The sequence below is a fragment of the Corythoichthys intestinalis genome, chromosome 4 (assembly GCF_030265065.1).
Source record: "Corythoichthys intestinalis isolate RoL2023-P3 chromosome 4, ASM3026506v1, whole genome shotgun sequence".
NCBI lineage: Eukaryota > Metazoa > Chordata > Actinopteri > Syngnathiformes > Syngnathidae > Corythoichthys > Corythoichthys intestinalis.
In genome coordinates, this window is record NC_080398.1 from 16,430,802 (window position 1) to 16,451,187 (window position 20,386).

Sequence of the window (20,386 nt, forward strand, 5' to 3'; positions counted from 1 at the left end):
TAGTTAAACAGAAATTATGACTGGCATTGAAATAACGAAAAGTGTGACTGACATTAAGGCCATTCAGGACAGGATTGTTTCGTATCCTCTGTCATGTGTTATAAACAGTCTCAAATCAGTAGTGACCTTTAGTTTTCCCCCTCTTTTTACTCAGGGCAGTTGTTTTAAGTCTGTATTCGGTGACTCCCAAAGACAAGATGCGGATTTGTACTTGACTAGACAACCCTAACAACAAACACACTTGCACGTGCACATTCATGCAAACACACATACACACAACTGCACTAGCTGGAGGCTGGTTTTGGTACAATCCAGGGATTGGCATTAAATCTGTCAGTTCTACAGGGTATTAGCCTACATTTTAGGGTACACACAGAAACAACAAAAAAAATCCTAATCAAGAGGGAACAAGACAGGCAGAGGCAAATGGCTTAGCGGTGGTGTGAGTAGTGTGGTCCCCAAGTACATGTGACAACATTTTGTCTTCAGCAGGCCCTGGGCCATACAAAGGTCAAGGCCGAACCATACAAGACCTTGTTCTGATGTCCTCCATCTGCCATCCATCTTATGTTCCTGAAAATGTTTTAGGAAAGTAAGCAAGGAAGCAAATATGAATAAAAAGCTGTTTTAAGCAGATTTTTGGCAAGAAGGTTTGTAAGTCAACTTGTGAGTGGATTTCTCATAAAAAATGGAACTAGTCCCAAGTATACCTTGTGTAGAGTAATGCTTTTTACATGAAACTTTTGAAATTGTCTTCAATGGGTAAATTACATTGCTCTACATACATGCTGAAACCAGCCTTTTGACCACTTTGCTGAATACCCAACTCCTGCATATGTGGATATGGTGTGTCATGAGGATGAATGAAAGAACTATGCTCTTGTCGAAGAACAGGCAATAGACAGTAGTGGCCACTAAACACAACACCACAGGGAGTTGGGTTATCATAAAACAAAGCAAATATTAAATTAATCAAATAAACAAAGTAGACCAAATATACTTTTCCTAAACAATAATAATAATAACAATAGTTTCATATACTTGTACAGGCATTCACAGAGTAAATTGCAGCGTATTGCTAAGGGTAATAATAAAGAAAGCTGTTTATACATTTTATTTGATTTAACTGATTTGATTTTCATTTATTTTTATTATTATTATTTTAATTGTTTTTTTTTATTTAGGGAAGGTGAACATTCTGAATCGGTATGCATGATGCGAGACTTTTTAGAGACTTTTTAAAAATAATCAGACCGTCAACATTGTATCTTTGTGGATATAGATGGAATTATCCTTTATAATAATGTACCTTTTGTCAAGACAGGTTCTGTCTCCAAGTCATGTGTTTAACCTTAAATCATTCAGTCCCAACAACAGTAAGATATCATTTTGATGTACAATGAAGTAAAATAACAGCATTAGTCTCTCTTTAGCTCTTTTTTTCTTTTTCTTTTTCTTCTTCTTCTTCTTCTTCTTCTTTTTTTTTTTTTTTTTTTAAATAATTTAAAGCTCTGTTATCTTAAACAGTGATTGGCAATGGAGGCATCAGAAGGGATGACGGTAATGTGATGGAAGGCTAATAATGTTTAAATCTCTGTTCCTAATAGACTTGACTTTTATCATTTCTATTGACTTTGAATGGCCAGGTTTTAGTTGCTCTCATTTTCAGTCTCTGAAAAGTTTTACAGGCGTTCAGTAATGGAATGTCATGTCAGAGGACATTGAGTTTATCTGCAGTTGTTACAGCATCAACTCCGCTCTTTCATCTGCTTTTAAGCTGCAACTTACTGAACGTTACAGAAATTCGCATAACTATTATGCACTTGCTTTACCGTAAACAGATTTACTTTTCCTCGCTGATGAATGTTGTTTTCCTACAGTACTCCATAGATCAGAGGTTGGAAGGAATGGTTCGCGAGCCATATCTGGCTGACTTGATGAGCATATCTGTTTCTCCGCCAACAAGACCTGATATCTTGAATGTAGAACTGGCTGTCTCACCTGACATGAACAAGGAGTGACAAGCATTGACAAGCATTGCACATTGATCATGGATACTTTAAACCTACACCGCAATGATAATCTTAACTTTGGCGCCTATCGGTGCAGTAAGTCAAACTATCGCACGGTAAATAAAAATGGGGGTGGTATTTTTCCCGGGTGCGATTTATCGCTGGGTGCATGGGTGCATGGGTGCATACATTTGTGTGTGCGTGTGCTGCATGCACTCGGCACACGTGTGTGTTGATTGCACATGAGACTCTTTTCACAAATGTTTATTGCTTATCAACATGCCGTAGAATTAAAGTTCAGACATACAAAATAAGGAAACACTTCTATATTAAACATTGTAAAACATTAGCTTTGCTACATTGAGGTCAATGGAAAAACGACAATGTACTAACAACTTTAGTCTGCTATAAAACATTGGCAGTCTTCTCCACAATGCAGAATTTTAGTTAAAAGGTGATACTTTAAACTTGAAAACTAGCTGGATTAAAGAATTTGCAAGCGATGCAAACAAAAGAAAAAAAATTATTACTGACACCACATGCTTGACGAAAGCAAAGTGCACTTTTAAAAATTTTTTAAATTTAAATTACCGAGTGTAAAGCGTACGGTTAGTGGTTTAGCAAACATACTTCCGGTGAACATTTCAAAATAAAAGCACGTCATGTTCAGATTTCTGGAGGCAATCGCATACTGTATACTTGAGATTCTACACTAAGGATAAATGTAAAATGACACCCATTATGAAAAATCTAATTGGCAAGGATGATATGATGTATTAAATGATAATAATTTGGCGTCAAATTTTTTGCATGCACACTTTGCAGTACAAGATGACAGCCATTTTGGATCAATTTAACACTTTTAATGGGCTCTAATTGGCAGACAACAAAAATGACATCGGGTTTCTCACCTGTTTCATATCATGCACTTAACTAGTTTTAAAATGACTCATAATACCTTGTGTATTTTTTTTAATATTTATAGATTTTAATAGTTTTTGTTTTTTTAAGAATAATTTATTTCATGTGAATAGGTGATTTATTAGGATATATTGCCACTGTATTTGTAAGGTTGTAAGGTTAAAAAAAAAAAGGCAGTAATATCGTATATCGGCACTCATTTATGAGACGATATATCGCCTACTAAAATTTGTCATCGCGGCAGGCCTAATAATATTTTCAAACGGCAAAGGGCGACTGACATGCTAATGAGGTCAGGATTGTGCTCAGAACTATTAATGAACATTGAGGTGAAAATGTGCTTCGTCACTGAAAAAAATTAGGTCCAACAAACAAGAGTCATCTTCATTTCGTTGATGGATGTTTTCACAAAAGGTTAGTCTGTTTTGTCAATTTGCTTCTGTCTCAGGTTGCAAAATTTGAATCTTGTAGGAAAAGAGATGATGGTCGGTGTTCATTATGCATCTCAGGGGCAATTTGCAAGGTGATGCTGTGACACCAAGACGCAACTATTGTGTTGCTGAACGGCCTCGCCTTTACACGATGACGGCGAAAACGAAATGCAAAGACGCAAACTTTGAAGTCCGGCATCCAAAGCGGAATGATTCGGTTGCCGGGATTGCGCCGTAACCATATAAATGGAACGCTCTCGCAGCACTCGCACACGTCACTTTGGGCATGTACAGTCGCTGCGAGTAAACATTCAAAACGACAAAAATGGTGGAACGTCTGCTTTAATTGACTGTTTTTATAATATTTTCAATTTAAATATATTTTATGTTTGCGTTTTTGTACCTTTTGACGCAAAAGAAAAGAATTGCTTCGAGCGGGAAAGTATGTTGTCTTCCGGGCTGAGGAGGTTGTTGTCAAGGAAGTGCATCATTGGCTGTTGCCTTGTTAAACTGCCCTGCAACCTAGGGCCTGGCATGAATACTACATTGTTTAAACGCGGAATTGCGACATCGTTCGAATGGAGACAGAACCAAGATGGAACCATGTAAATGCAAACATGAAATGTGACTTATTATTGGAGCATCACCATGTAAACGGCCCCTAAGAGTGGTCCTTGAAAGGGCACAGGGACAAACGTCTGGTTGAGTTTCTAGGTGATTCCTCCAGACGCTGTCTCACAGTTTCAGTGTTAATGGAGGTCCTTGCTGACTTTGGAGTATCAGTTTGTCTTTATTTGCACTGGTCACACGTCTTGTTTCTTCTGCAGAAGACATCTGATTGTGAGTGTTTGGAGGATTCCTTCCTGGAAAAGTCTATCGTGAATAGTTGCTGAGTTTGGGTTACCGATTTAGATTCAAAATACATTTCCATGATCTTCACTATTTCCATAAAAGTATATTGCTTTCGATCCATTAGCGTGATAATTCAGTTCGACATCGCTGATATTCTGAAAATGAAAAAAATCATTATTCTAAGAATTAAAATACGGGTAAGACATTATTTGCCGACCCTGTATATAGAGTTGCCGAGATTATATACAATTTTTCAATTTTCAACTTTTCGACTTTGATAGTGTTATAAACAGGGGTGCACATAAGTGGTCCGCATGCGCGCATGCGTACCGGACGTAGACAAACGCGCTGGCCCTCAACGACTTCCATACGCTTTTGCGTACCGATGGCTGACCACCGTATTTGCGGCAGACACGAGAAAATAACTTCTCAAAATGTCAAAGAGGCAGGCCACACTGAGTAATTACTTCCGTGTTCCCCCACCCCCGTCAAAAGACAAACAGACGACAGAGCCGTCACCGGAGCTACCGAAAAAAAGGACTTTTGCTGAAAAGTAGGAGGTACCATGGCTAGAAGCAAATGATGCTCGCATGGAAATGCGGTACAAAATGTGCTGTGAGAATCCCAATGTCGCCGATAAGAGCAGCGCATTTTATGTAGGGTCAAAGAATTTCAGCCATCCAAACTTTGAAAAGCACGAAAAAAACAGAGTATGTGGCAATTAAGCAAACTATCGATGTCAAACAGGACCCCGCTCGCCCTATGGACAAGTGGCGGAATAACACTTTGAAACTATGAAAAGTAGTCTGTGATGTGCGTCATATCTAAACATTTGGCAACAAAAGTGAGTATACTGCATGGGAACTACGTACATCCCTAACTGTCCAAATTGAATACTGCTTGTCATTTTCCCTCCAAAATGTCATGTGACTCATGACAGGAGTGCTGTCAGCATTGCTGCAGAGATTGAAGAGGTTTGGGGGTTCAACCTGTTAGTGCTCAGACCATATTCCGCATTCTACATTAAAAAGGTGTGCATGGCTGTCACCCCAGGAGGAAGCCTCTCCTGAAGACGGTACACAAGAAAGCCCGCCCGTCTCATCAGACCATAGGACATGGTTCCAGTAATCCATGTGCTTTGTTGACATGTCTTCAGCAAACTGTTTGCAGGCTTTCTTGTGTACAGTCTTCAGAAGAGGCTGCCTCCTGGGGTGACAGCCATTTGATGTACAGTGTGGCGTATGGTCAGAGCAATAACAGGCTGACCCCCCCCCACCTCTTCAATCTCTGCAGCAATGCTGACAGCACTCCCGTAACGAGTCACATAACATTTTAGAGGGAAAATGACAAGCAGTAGTCAATTTGGACATTTAGGGATGTACGTAGTTTCTAAGGGGTGTACTCACTTTTGTTGCCAGGGGTTTAGTTATTAATGGCTATATTTGGAGTTATTTTGAGGGGAAAATAAATGAACTCTTATTATATAAGCTGCACACGGACTACTTTTCATTGTGTCAGTGTCATTTATCAGTGTTGTCTGATGAAAAGATATGCCGTATTTTTTGGACTATAAGTCACAGTTTTTTTCATAGTTTGGCTGGGGGTGCAACCTATACTCTGGAGCGACTTATGTGTGAAATTATTAACACATTATTATATCATTTCACATTTTATTTTGGTGTTTTGAAGTGACACTGATGGTTTGGTAAACTTCTTAGCATGTTCTTTATTGTATAGTTATCTGAATAACTCTTAATAGCTATGTTACGTTAACATACCGGCCATGTTCGCATTTCGTTGCTCATGCATCATGTAACATTATCATACTGTACACTTATTCAGTATGTTGTTCTGTATTGTATTTTTATTTTGAATTGCCTTTCAAGATGACATATTCGTTCTATGTGTTGGTTTTTATCAAGTAAATTCCCCCTAAAAATGCGACTCATACTCCGGTGCGACATAAGTTTTTTTTCCCCTCTTCATTGCACATTTATGGGCTGGTGCGACTTATACTCAGGTGCGACTTATAGTCCGAAAAATACGGTACTTAAATATCTGCAGAAATGCGAGGGGTGTACTCACTTTTGTGATACACTGTATGTTCAGGAATCGACCATGCGGTGTTGCTCTCGCTTTTTATTCCGTATCATTACATGATGCAATTAAAATCGCTATAGTTTATTCTTTTTATACTATGTTTTATATCACTGTTTTTGTATTACTGCATTAGCCTGGCATGGGTGCATGGAAAGCACAGCTGGCTTGCCCGTCTTTCATAGTACTGGGGGGAAACCCTGATTATTTATTCATTTAAGAATTGGCTTTTTGTCTCTCTGGTTGCAGGATTAAACAAATAAAAATAAATAAATAATGGTTGAACCGGCGATCAAATTTCATTGTAAGATGTTAAATGCATAGTAAAACATTTTGGTCAGTTTCCAAATTGAAGAACGTCAAACGCCCAAAATGGACACACAAGTATTATTCTGCATCCATGTGCTGTATTTTTGTTTTTTTTTTGTTTTTTTGTTTTTACTGTTGGGATACATCTGCCCTTGCATTTTTTGAGATGTGAATGGCTCCATAATCACTGCCTGTCACATTGTACCTGTGGCTTTTGTAAGGCTTTTCCTGAACAGTAGTCACAAACAACCCCAGGCTTTTATCCTTTCACTCTCAGACGGTTGGTTGCTTCCCCACAGAGTTTCAGTGGTTTTTGCCCCCACTCCAACTCCCACCCCACTCCATCAGTTTCTCGATTGTGGATTGAAGACATTAGAGGCCAATTTAATATAGGCTTGGAGATTTAAAAAAAAAAAAAAAAAAAAAAAGGGGGGGGGGGGCTTTCACTCTGACAAACTGCAAATGACTAAATCTGTACAGTTGAAGTCAAATTTTGCATTTTATATAGGCATTGAGTTGAAGTTATGTTTCCGTAATGATTTCATCCGTATTGAAGGGCTCGGCGAGAAATTTTGCCATTTTTGGCTTTTGAAGGAACGTGATAAAGAAAGGACTAGAAATTTTGAAATGGCAAGCTTTGAAACTCATTGTAACACTGATTTTATAATATACAAATATTATAGTAAATTATATGTTATGTTTTTAATAATATGCAAATGTGAATTTAAAATTATCTTAGAAATTCTAGGGCTGTTTGTCTTGTATTTTCCCCCATTATTTTCTTCTCAGATTTCATCTTTAAAATTGATTACACTGGGGCAAATAAGTATTTAGTCAACCACCAATTGTGCAAGCTCTCCTACTTGAAAAGATTAGAGAGGCCTGTAATTGTCAACATGGGTAAACCTCAACCATGAGAGACAGAATGTGGAAAAAAAAAAAAAACAGAATATCACACTGTTGGATTTTTAAAGAATTTATTTCCAAATTAGAGTGGAAAATAAGTATTTGGTCACCTACAAACAAGCAAGATTTCTGGCTGTCAAAGAGGTCTAATGTCTTCTAACGAGGTCTAACGAGGCCCCACTAGTTACATGTATTAATGGCACCTGTTCTAACTCATCGGTATAAAGGACAACTGTCCACAACTCAGTCAGTCACACTCCGAACTCCACTATGGCCAAGACCAAAGAGCTGTCGAAGGACACCAGAGACAAAAATGTAGACCTGCACCAGGCTGGGAAGACTGAATCTGCAATAGGTGAAATGTTGGTGTAAAGAAATCAACTTTAGGAGCAATTATTAGAAAACGGAAGACATACAAGACCACTGATAATCTCCCTCGATCTGGGGCTCCATGCAAGATCTCACCCCGTGGCGTCAAAATGATAACAAGAACGGTGAGCAAAAATCCCAGAACCACACGGGGGGACCTACTGAATGACCTACAGAGAGCTGGGACCGCAGTAACACAATGCGCCGCCAGGGACTTAAATCCTGCACTGCCAGACGTGTCCCCCTGCTGAAGCCAGCACACACCGAGGCCTATCTGCGGTTCGCTAGAGAGCTGACAGATCTGTGTAAATGAATGGGGCAATGTATCGAGAGATTTTGACTGAAAATCTCCTTCCATCGTCAAGGACATTGAAGATAAGACGTGGCTGGGTCTTTCAGCATGACAATGATCCCAAACACACAGCCAGGGCAACAAAGGAATGGCTTTGTAAGAAGCATTTCAAGGTCCTGGAGTGGCCTAGCCAGTCTCCAGATCTCAACCCCATAGAAAATCTGGGGAGGGAGTTGAAAGTCCGTGTTGCTCAACGGCAGCCCCAAAACATCACTGCTCTAGAGGAGATCTGAATGGAGGAATGGGCCAAAATACCAGCAACAGTGTGTGAAAAGCTTGTGAAGAGTTACAGAAAACATTTGGCCTCCGGTATTGCCAACAAAGGGTACATAACAAAGTATTGAGGTGAACTTTTGGTATTGACCAAATACTTTTTCCCACCATAATTTGCAAATAAATCCTTTAAAAATCACAATGTGATTTTCTTTTTTTTTTTTTTTCCCACATTCTGTCTCTCATGGCTGAGGTTTACCCATGTTGACAATTACAGGTCTCTCTAATATTTTCAAGATGGAGAACTTGCACAATTAGTGGTTGACTAAATACTTATTTGCCCCACTGTATCATTAAATATACTTTTTTTTCTTCCTCCAAGCTGCTACAGAATACATTTTAATTGTCATTTGGCAATTATTAGCCATTTAAGCCCCTTCAATATGTGTGATGCCAACCTTTCTTAGGTTATTTTAAAATCTGTTCGACTCGGTTCAGTTGTGACCAGAAATGGAGAGGAAGTAGATACAGTAATTTTTTTTAATATAGTCTGCAGTCGCCCTTTAGAATATGACAGGATTAGCTGTGTTTCATGTTAATAGCTTTCTCTCCTTCTGGAGGAGTCTCAATGTTGCATGAGCCTTTAAGAAACGAGGGAGAGCTAAATCTCTCAGTGGGAGGTTGGATGGACTTGTCACGTGATTTCTTCACAGGAAACACTGACATCTTATTAAAAGACGTGAAAACCATTGATGCTAGAATGACTGAAAAGGGATTTACATCTTTGAGAAAGTAGTTTTAATAGCGTCTCGGTCTCCAGTTCTCCATTTCCATAAAGCATCTTCAAAAGTAATATAATATTATTTAAAATCTACTCAAATCAATGTATTTTTTATATCATCAAAAAGTTCTCAAAAGGCTAATATTTTCCAATGAATTCCGGTTACTTTGACGAATATATAATAACGTTATTATATATTTTATTTTAATTAAAAGTGCTATATGGAGTTTGTTACATTTTGACTCTCGACTGCAACCTCCGGCCTAAAGTGTAACTGCAGCCTCTGTGTTAAGCTCGTGCATTGCGTGCATGCTTGAAGAAGTTGGGGCTGTGCTGGAAGCCGGTCTGCTTGTTGTCTGCAGAGTGGTAAGTTGTCGACAGTTACCGGCTCTTATGTGCAATGTTTTTACCAAGCCAACACTAGGCGGATGCATTGTCTTTTACAGGTGTGGGTTCGACCCGAACCTTCTCTATGGATGAGAAGAAAATGGGATATTCGGGGCAGTCTCAGTTAAAACGCCATGGCTCAGTACTCTTCAGGACATTGGTGTAGAATGCATGGAGTAGAAAAGTATTTTACATTAACACTATAAATTCCATATAGTACCTTTAAAGTGCCTGTAACAGCATAAAAAAATCTTAAATAGCATCATTATGTGAATAAGAATCATATTTTAAGACGATTCGACTATATACAACATTTTTGCAAAGTGCAGATGATGAGAAATTAGTCTTTTAATATGCCGTTTAGCCCCGTCTGTCATTATAGCGTCCAGCTGGATGATGACGTCGGGAGGGTAACAATTTCCTCTGATTTAGAATTCAGCCCATTGAGGGGGAAGATTCAGAACGAGGAAAATGCCACAGAGGCAGCAAAATGTCATGATTGTTTCAATCTTTCTACGTAAGTATTTTTACGGGATATTCTTTTTTTCTAAGTATTTACCCCAATTGCTAAATATATGGTATGGTCGTGACAAATTACAGTCTTATGCCAAATGGAATATTGAAATGTTAAAAATGCATTTATTCAGTATGACAGGGCAAATTTCTGAATAATGGGCGAATGTTATTTTATGCCACTGGACTTAGTTTAGCTTTTCTCAAATCCCTGTCCAGGTTTCGTAGACAGAGGATAGAGCATAAACAAAACAGGAGGAGTGACAGCTAGTGACATGCTAACCAGAACCGAGCAGCTTTTCCAAGTCTTATTCTCGCCTTTCGAAAATGAAAAATCACACAAAACTACCTCAACTCATGTCACACACAGTGGCGGTGTTGATTGTCTTCACCGATCGCGCAGCCCCCGGCGGTGTGCAAGTTACAGCTCGTCGTTCTGCTGCGGCTCTGGTGGGCAGGCAGAGAGGGGAGAGAGGGAGATGAACACCGAAAATAGTGCATTCTCGCTGGACAAACCGGCTGACCTCGGAGTGGGGGCTGCCCAAGTTGAGGATAGTGGTCTATTGGCGGCCACATAAAGAGGACCGAGGGAGTGGAAGTGACCATGGTGTGTGACAAGCCGCTGGTCGTCGGCTGAGTGGCCTTCTCGGTGGACAGTGAACATTGTCACCCACAAAATGCTATCCACCTCCTTACAAAAACGTGTGCCATGATCCCAGAATTTGACATAATATATAAGGGGCCGTTTACATGGTGATTCGCCGAGAAAACGAAAAATTTCAAATTTGCATTTATATGGTCCTGATTCCATTCGAACAATGTCGCAATTCTGTGTGAAAACAATGTAGTATTCATGCCAGGCCGAAAGGGGCAGTGCAGATTTACAAGGCGACAGCCAATGATGCACTTTGACCCCAACAACCTCCTCAGCCAGGAAGACAACATACCCGCCCATTCCAAGCAATGGCGTTTTTTTTTTCGTTCCAAAAAGCACAAAAATGGAAACATTCAACATATTTAAATGAAAAATATTATTAAAAACAGTAAATTAAAGCCGACATTTCACCATATTTGCTGTTTTTAATGTTTAGTAGCCAAAGACTTCATAATCTATTGACATGACACGGGAAACGGGGCCGATTCGTAGGCGGCCTATTTTCAAAAACTTCGTATTCAAATATTTTCAAAACCAAAGCTGCTACCAACCTAAAACCAAAACAGGCACCTGCCTTAGCCAAATATGAGTCTTCATGAGCAGCGGCATAAAAAAATTCAATGTCTTTCCCTTATAAAATCCCGATTATTTTTTATATAAGTATAACACAACTTAAAATGGCCATGAAAGTCTCAGATTTTACACTATATTCACAAAAATCACCAAATGCAGAGATAATCACCTATATTTTCAGGATCAATAGTAATATTTAACATATCATATCACATTCAAGTTTTTGACCAAAATAGCAACTTTTTTTTTTTTTTTTCTTAGTTTACGGCAAGTTTTCAACAGCTAATAAATCACTCAGATTAACATCAGAAACTTAATACTTGAGGAAAAAAGCAGAATCAAGGCCTTTATAATCATTATGCAGTAAACGTATAAGTAAACAGAGCTTTTCTGGCAAAAATTGTTGTGAATAAATGCTTAAATACCCGAATTCTTCATATATATGGACGGAAAACAGTCTCGATTGTTGGTTAAAAGCAAAATAAACCGTGCAGTTAGCGTTTATTTTACGTATATTGTCGAAGTACAATGCTACTCTGTTAGTGAATGAGGCTAGCGGCCGCCTGGCGTAAAGAGCTTTGCTGGCAAAATTTCTTGTGAATGAATGCTTAAATCCCTGAATTCTGTATGGATATGGATGTTGAACAGTCTCGATTCTTGGTTAAAAGCAAAAAAAAACAACAACAAAAAAAAACACAAAAAAAACCCCTGTGCGGGTAGTATTTATTTCTTGTAAATATTGCGAACTATGAGGCTAGTCATTCATCAAACGTTTTCTTTTATCCCAGGCAATAGTAAGTGGTTTTATTTAGCTGACATGTTTCGGCGAGCACTTCCGCCTTCGTCAGAGGGTCACTGATGTTGGTGTGACGCGTCACCTGGGATAAAAGAAAAAGTTTGACGAATTTATAAGTGTAGGCAAAATGAACTCCATACAACTATGAGGCTAGTCAGTTACGAAAATTAGCCGCCTCCATGTGTAAACAAAAAAGAAAATTCCTGCGAATAAATGCTTCAGTCACGCATGCATGGTGCGAAAAATATAATATTTACCTTGAATCCTCCAACAAATCACTCCTGAGACAATCCTTCCTGTTTGTATGCGGTACAGCTTTCATAGTTGTCAAAAATCCAAGCTTAAATCCGACATTAGCGTGTGCCGTATTCGGCTATTACTAAATGAAGCTCGGCCCCCTCTGATAAGGCGTTACGCAAAGAATGACAAAGTGTCACGTCAGTAAGTAATGAAGTCTATGTAGTAGCACCGCTGCGCACGCCCAATGTGACGTGTGCGAGTGCTGACTTTATCTGCGCGGGAGCTTTCCATTGATATGGATGCAGAGCAAGCCCGCCCCCTCAAGTCCCCGCAATCGAATCCTTCCACTTTGGAGCACTGATTCAATGGTTTGCGTCTTCACCTTCCGTTTTCGCCGACACTATATTACTATATTAAGGCGAGGCCATTCTGCAACACAGTCATTGCGTCTTGCTGTCACAGATTCGCCATTTAAACTGCCCCTAAAACGTAGCTTACTCATGTCCTCGTTGGTTCAATGGTCCCACAGTTGTCGGACTTGTTTTGGCCATTGTCCGCGGTGAACAGGAAGTTTTTGAAACCCAAAAAGGCTCACACGCCTCTCCTAGGTGCAGCAACAAAAGCCTGCAGCACATTGGGCTGGCGTGATGTGAAAAATAAATGAAATAATCCACAAAATCAGCTGAATCCGCAGTTGTTCTGTGTACTTTAATATTGGCTGTATAATGAAGATGATTAGCCCATTGACGTCATATTCGCATTCTTCTTCAATCCAGGAAGTCACTCATTTTCGTGGCGCGGGATTAAAAAAATTGAATAAATACTGTATATCGATCGTTTCCACACACTTCCAAGCAGTCCATTTCATTAGGAGCATAAAATACCGCGTGGAATATGAAATGAACATGCTTTTTGCTGTCATAGGGATTTTTAATTTTTATTTATACAGGTAAAACTTCCAACATTTATAAGGGAGACCAGTTCAAGCAGTGACAACACAGAGTTGCAACAAACAAACAATACCAAAGAAACCAACTGAAATCATAATATGGCAGGAGCAAGGCCCAAATTGATCAGCTGGCCTAAATTCAAATTCTCTTAGAGGATTCAGGTCAGACAACTTAAGATCCTGATGAAGCTGGTTCCATGATGAAGGAGCTTTCTTACCAACTCTCATGCGAATTAAAGGACTGGTGAAGGTGATGTAGTTGAGAGAGCTAAGGCAATTATTAAACATGCAGACATTGAGTAATCAAGTAATGATATTTATACAAAAAAAAAAAATAAACCTAATTGAAAGGTGAAAAACAATCCTACCCCTTATCATAATTATTCAGTTTATGCGTCAAACTGTTGCCACAATAATATCTTGCTTCAAATGATGACAAAAGTTTCAAGCGTGAAACTTTGTTAAACACTTTAAAATGTACAAACAACATGATGAGTCATAACAACTATCTTGTCAACCTACTCGCAATTGTAGCATTGGACTGCCAGGACATGTTGCAATTATCATCTTTCAAATCTCCCCTGCTCATGTTACCATCTACACCAGGGGTCCCCAAACATTTTCCTGTGAGGGCCACATAACTTTTCCCTTCTCTGATGAGGTGCCGGGGTCAGTTTGTAACAGAAAAAGTGTGACGATTGCAGGAGTGCCTAAATGTAAAAAAACCCAAAAACGATTGTTTTTCAGAAAGCCACAATCAAATCACCCTTTCTGGATTCTTCACGGAACAAAAGTAAATAAAATAAAAATAATAATATAATATAATAATAATAAATAATAATAACACTATTAATTAAATAGATAATAACCAAATAACCCTATCTGAGTTCTTCACAGAAAAAGGCTGGGAAATAAGTAACACTATTGAGGAGAAAAAAAAAAAAAAAAAAAAATCAAAATGCTCTCTGGTATTGTTCAGGGGGCCGGACCAAATGTGGAAGCGGGCCGTAGTTTGGGGACCTCTGATCTACACCGATATCAACTGTTGACACAGTAGTTAAATATCAAGAATTAGCATGTATCTCTGTATCTATGTCCTTCTTTTGACATGATACAAGGTCATTTGTCTTTGGTCTTCCCCATAAAAAAACCCACACTAAAACGGTCTCCCAATAAAATTGCCTCATTAAACATTAAACAAATACCTTTCCCTTTGAACAATAGAAATATTTCTACAATGATCATTTTTTGTCTGATATACTACTCAAAAATCATTTTATAATTACCTATTTTCATGGATGACAAACTTTTGTTTTAGTAACCTACTGTATCTTCTTTGGGCTGGATTTAATGAAGACATTCTAACAAAAGTACTTTAAGAATTCCCACTTTTTCTCCTCTCACTATTTTCTATTACCATAATAATTTATCGTCTCGTTCTCTCTCGCTCTTTGACCAACAACAACATACTGTGTGTGGGAGTTCATAATAAACCAGCTGTCAGCGAAAATGGAGGTCATTTTTCTTGCAGTTAAATTGGTTTTACTTTGCCAAGCATTTTACTTTGCCAAATCCTTTTCATGCAACCAGCTGTTGTGAGATTCCTTAATTTGTGTTCCTGAGTAACAGTGTATTTAGATTCCCCCCCCCCCCCCCCCCACCACCACTAATGGCATCAAAAAGGAATTACGATGTACAGTAGAACACTTAATGAACTTAACATAGAGAAGTAAACAGTGATCGAACTGTGGAATAGTACAAGATGCAAAATAAATATATACATTACAATCAAATCAACCATATTTTAAAATATTGTATAATTGGGTCATATTCCCGGTGGCCCTTTGTATCACTCTCCATTAAAGATTATTCCCAGCATTAAAGTGCTCCTCCAAACTAAATGATCAAGTATAGTTCACTTGCCCAAACTGACTGTCAGTAATCACTTGAAACATGCAGTTGGTCTCAAAATAGTAATACACTTTTTGGTCTTTTATTTTGTGATGAACTGACTGTCTTGTCAAAATTGTTTGATTTAATATATAAATAACAAGTGAAAGAATAACAATACACTATTTCAGGAATTCTTCATTTAATGGGTATTTTATTCATGGATTTTCAAACAGTGCCATGTCAAAATTATTCATACCCTAGGTATCTCAAGTCCCATGTATTTTTCGTGATACTCAATAGCATGATGATTCTTGTTTTTGTCCACAAGCCTCCTGCTTCTGGCCCACTCATCCTTGGCGAAAGCCTCGAGCTGGGTCGAGTTGTTTGGTTTCAAAGCCATTACCCTGCCGCTTAAGTCTCGCCACGAGTTTTTGGATGGAATTCAGGTCTTGCTTGATGTATGTTGTTATTCGGCTATATTGTTTAGGGTAAAAAAAAATGCACCTGGAGGTAGGCCTGCACAATATACGTATTATTTAAACATCGCCATCACAATATGCCTTCGCAGTAGTCACAACGCAGGAGGTGCAATTTTTTTTAATTTTTATTTTTTAAACACGTTAACTTTTGTTTTACTTCATAAAAGCAGAAAATGTTCAGATCCTGGATGTTGGATCCCTTTTATATACAGCAAGCCTGGATTAAAGTGCCTGTGACACGAAAAAGCATGTTTATTTCATAATACACGCGGTGTTTTATGCTCCTGAATGAAATGGACCACTTGGATGTGTGAAGAAGCGATCCATATATTTATTCAATTTATTTGAATCCCGTGCTACGAAAATGACAGACTTCTGGCTTCGGTCTTGCATTGAGGAAGAGGACGCTGTGACATGTACGGGAGAAGGAGTCCTCTTCACAATACAGCCGTACTGTTGTATGAGAAAGACTAAGGATTCAGCTGATTTTGCGGATTAATTCGTTTATTTTTCGCATCACGCCAGCCAAACGGCTGCAGAAAAATCTTGCCATACGAGGGAGAGGCGTATGTGCCTTTTTGGGGTTTCAAAAGGTTCCCATTCACCGGTGGATATTGGCCAAAACAAGCTCTACTACTGTGGGACCATTGGACTTACGAGGAAGTGAGTAAACACCGTGTTTTGTGTTATGTCAAATACTGTGATCATTTTAATATGTAGGTGACTTGAATTTTGTGGCTGACATGCTCCTTGTCCCCTCGGCCGACGACCGGCAGCTTGTCACACATCCCCCCGCCGGGAGAGCACTATTCTCGGCTTATTTCCCTCTTCATGTGCCCGGTGTTCTGTCAAATTTTCCAACCGATCAGAAATTGCAACTTTGTGTTAAAAATAGCCGCGAATACAGCGATTACAAAGTAAACACTACAAACTTTCTTTAAATAAAGGACTACTTATGTTTGATCTTGGATGGGCATGTAAAAAGCTCTCCTCATACAAATATTTTCATGTTAGCTGCATAACAACTGCAGCCGCCCTCCTATGAGTCTCTCGCTGTTTACGACTTCGCCGTGTAGTAAAGCATTATTTTGCCATATTCGTGTCAACCATTTGACAGCTACACGCTCCTCTGACGTTGCCCGGTTTGTCAAGCGGTCATTGTCCAGCTGCTTCCCCGCAAACGAGCCCTCTGCCCTCTGCAGGGGAACGACGAGCTCTAACTTGTTCGCCGTCGGGTTGGTTGACGATCGGCGAAGACAATCGACAACCCAGTCGTCATGTGAAATGATCCGGGCTAGTTATGTGTGATTTTCCGCTTCGAAGACTTTGAAACATCACTCGGTTTGGGTTAGCATGTCGGCTAGCTGTCACGCCTCTTGGTTTGTTTACATTCTCTGAAGCCGGGGAAGGGAAATGACATAAGCCCGAATTAGGTGGCATAAAATATCGTTCCGGAGGTGCGACAGTAAAGGTGAAGTCGACAGTTTTGACCATTATGGAGTAATTTTGCCATGTCGTCCTGAATAAATGCATTTTTATTATTTTGTATTCCATTTAGCACAAGACTGTTATTTGTCATGACCATGCCATTTATTTAGCTGTTGGGGAACAATACTTGGATAAAAAGAATATCCTGTAAAAATATTGGAGTAGAGAGACTGAAACAATGACATTTTGCAGCTGTCTTTGTCGCGTTTTCCTCGTTCTGAATAATTCCCCCTTAATGGGCTGAATAGTAAAACCGGTGAGTCCATTCTTCCGCTGATGTCATCCACCTGTTGAGGACGCTAGAGCCCTATAATGGTAGGTGTGGTTAACCGTCAGATTAAAATACTAATTTCTTGTCATCTGCGCTTTGCTAAATTGTTGTATATAGTCGAATCGTCTCAAAATATGATTCTTATTCACATAATAATGCTATTTAAGACTTTTTTTTTTTTCTCCTATCGTACGCACTGTAAAAGGCATTATATAAATTCGGGATGTCCCCGACCCGATCACATGAGCGGAAATCAGGCCGATCGCGCCATTTTTCAGAGGGCTGGAATCGGGTGAAAAGGATCAGGTTTTTAATTTAAAAAAATGTCCATGTTTTTCGGCTTTTGCTTGTACCCTCCCGCCTGCTAAGCAGTGCGACCAAACTGTTTTTCTTGGTCACCAGTGCAGCCTGCGTTTGGTACTTAACGTAACGATGATTTACAGGTACAAATGAGTTCATCATCGTTAAGAGCGGCGGTGGCGCAGTTGGTAGCTCAAGTTGTTCTGGGACCGAATGAGCAGGAGTTTGATTCCTGGCTATGACTGCCGACTGTCGAAGTGCCCTCGGGCAAGGCACTGAACACTAAATTGTCCTCAACGGGTTGGCAGCGAGCGCCTTGCATAGCAGTAGCACCAGTGGTGTGTGAATGTGTGCGTGAAAGGGTAAATGTCTGCTGATATAAAGCGCTTTGGGCATGAACCATGTAGATAAATGCGCTATATAAGTACTCTCCATTTACCATTTACCATCGTTAAACTTGCAGCCCAGTCTGAAGTGCGCTGTGCCAACTCTTTAGGCTACAGTAATCCCGCGACCCTTGTGAGGATAAGCGATTCAGAGGATGAATGAATGAAGCAATTATATGAATGTTATTGAGAGTGATTAAAAGTATGACGTGATGGGTGATGCAATGAAAAATTTGTGTGCGCGCCTACATTTTGTGTTGGTGCACCTTAAGAAAAAAGTTAGGTTCAATGCAATGCAAAAAGTAAGTGTGCAGCCTTGGCAATATATGTTGTAACGTTAATTATTTTTTTGAATATCGTTCAGGACTATCCCAAACAGCTATTCAAATTATCACTATCCCAAACAGAGCTATTCAAGTTATCTGGTAACAATACTTCTATTTCTAATATAGCAAAATAATATCGCAAACCCCTCAAAAATCTCAATGATAGTTTTTTCCAATATCGTTCAGGCCTACCTAGACCTACCTGTATACAGTTTATATTTCCAAATGGCAGAACTGAGCCTTAATTCTTAATTCTTTAACCTGAGCCAAAGTCAAATAAAGTGTTGTTGTTAATCGATCCAGCAGCTATTTTATGACAAAAACAAAACAAAACAAAAAATCCCCCAAAACATTTTTTTTTAAAGAATGTGCAGTTTCAGTAAAAAGAAAAAAATGGAATTTTTTTTTTTTTGCTCAGCTATAACATTTTTTTTCTTGCAAAACTCCGAAAAGACTGAGAGTTGACAAGAGTCCATTTTGATATGTTTAGGTGCTCCAACTTTCTCCTTCAGGTCATTTTTCTCTCAGCTGGCGATGACAGATAAGCGCAAGGGTGCACCATTACCACCCTTTGTCAATCATTTTCTTCCTCACTTCTCCTCACTTCTCCTCACTCCATTTTTGTAACTCCACTCATGTGTTTTCCACATCCTTTACTCTAAATTGTCCTCATCTGAGCTTCATAGTTGAAGTTTGTATGATACAGCTGGGTATAAAAAGTTACACAATGGGTTGAGATTTAAAACATGACACCAAAATAAATCATTTAGAGAAACAAAACAAAACTCAAACATGCAGCCTGTGAAACGAATACATTACTAATACTGAGAGAGATTAAAGGTTTAAAAGAAGACACTGCACAGATGGTTGACAGGTGGTTTTCACATATTCAGAATGGTATGCATTGATTTCACCTTTGACCCAACTACTTAAGCCATCTTGGATGATGTATCATTAAAAATCAATAGCAGATTTGCCTTGACAGAAAAGTAATTCTTGACCTTTAGAGGGAGTAGCTTGACAAATGCAACAAGTTGATAGAGTAAATTTTTGACAATGTTCTGTACCAGCGATTTCCTACATTATGTCAGAAAGCGGCAACATTGTATGAATAATGCAAAATGCAATAATATCTGAAACATGCCGTTTTACACTACAGTAACCGTAGTCCTTTGAGAATACCCAAAATATGCAGATTATTTACAGTAGGGCTGTCCCAAACGACTAATTTTCTCCCGATTAGTCAGCCGACTATTTTTACGATTAGTCGACTAATCTAATAATTTAAAAAAAACTTTTTTTTTGGTTTTTGTTTACTAATTTAGCAATGAAATTTTTGTTTACGGTTATCAATTCACAAAAAACATATTGGAACACTTAAATTATTTATTAAAGTACAAATAAACACGTAAATAACAATAATAAATCACAAATAAACAATGAGTTCAAATGCTGATAGAATTAACTAGTGTAGCATCCCGATTGAAAAGGTGGTCTCTTAAACTGATGGTTTACAACTTTTATTCCATCCTTGATGTAATAACACCGTAAGAGCTACGGTGCACACAAATAAAACAACACAATTGGAAATTAACAAAAACTTTTCACTTTTTTCCTTTTAAACCTTATTTATATATCAATGAATTGCCTTTACCTTAATTTATTACCTTATCATTGACAAGCTCTCCCTTGAGTGCAATCACTGTATATACTGTATATATTTATAACCTTTTAACTCTATATAAATTTCTATACCATATAATAAACCATAACATAAAATAAACCTTTCAGTTAGCATTAAGGACAATACTAATAGCACTTATAGGCCCATTGTCAATGAAACATTATTATTCAGTAAGGCGACAGCACCCTCTGGTGTACAAAAAA

At 38.7% G+C, this 20,386-nt stretch overlaps 1 protein-coding gene across 1 annotated transcript in view; it reads left to right on the forward strand.

The window, feature by feature from the left end:
• cdkal1 (CDK5 regulatory subunit associated protein 1-like 1) overlaps positions 1 to 20,386 on the forward strand; it is a 400,412-nt gene that overhangs the window by 61,714 nt on the left and 318,312 nt on the right. The gene's annotated exons all lie outside the window — the stretch shown is intronic.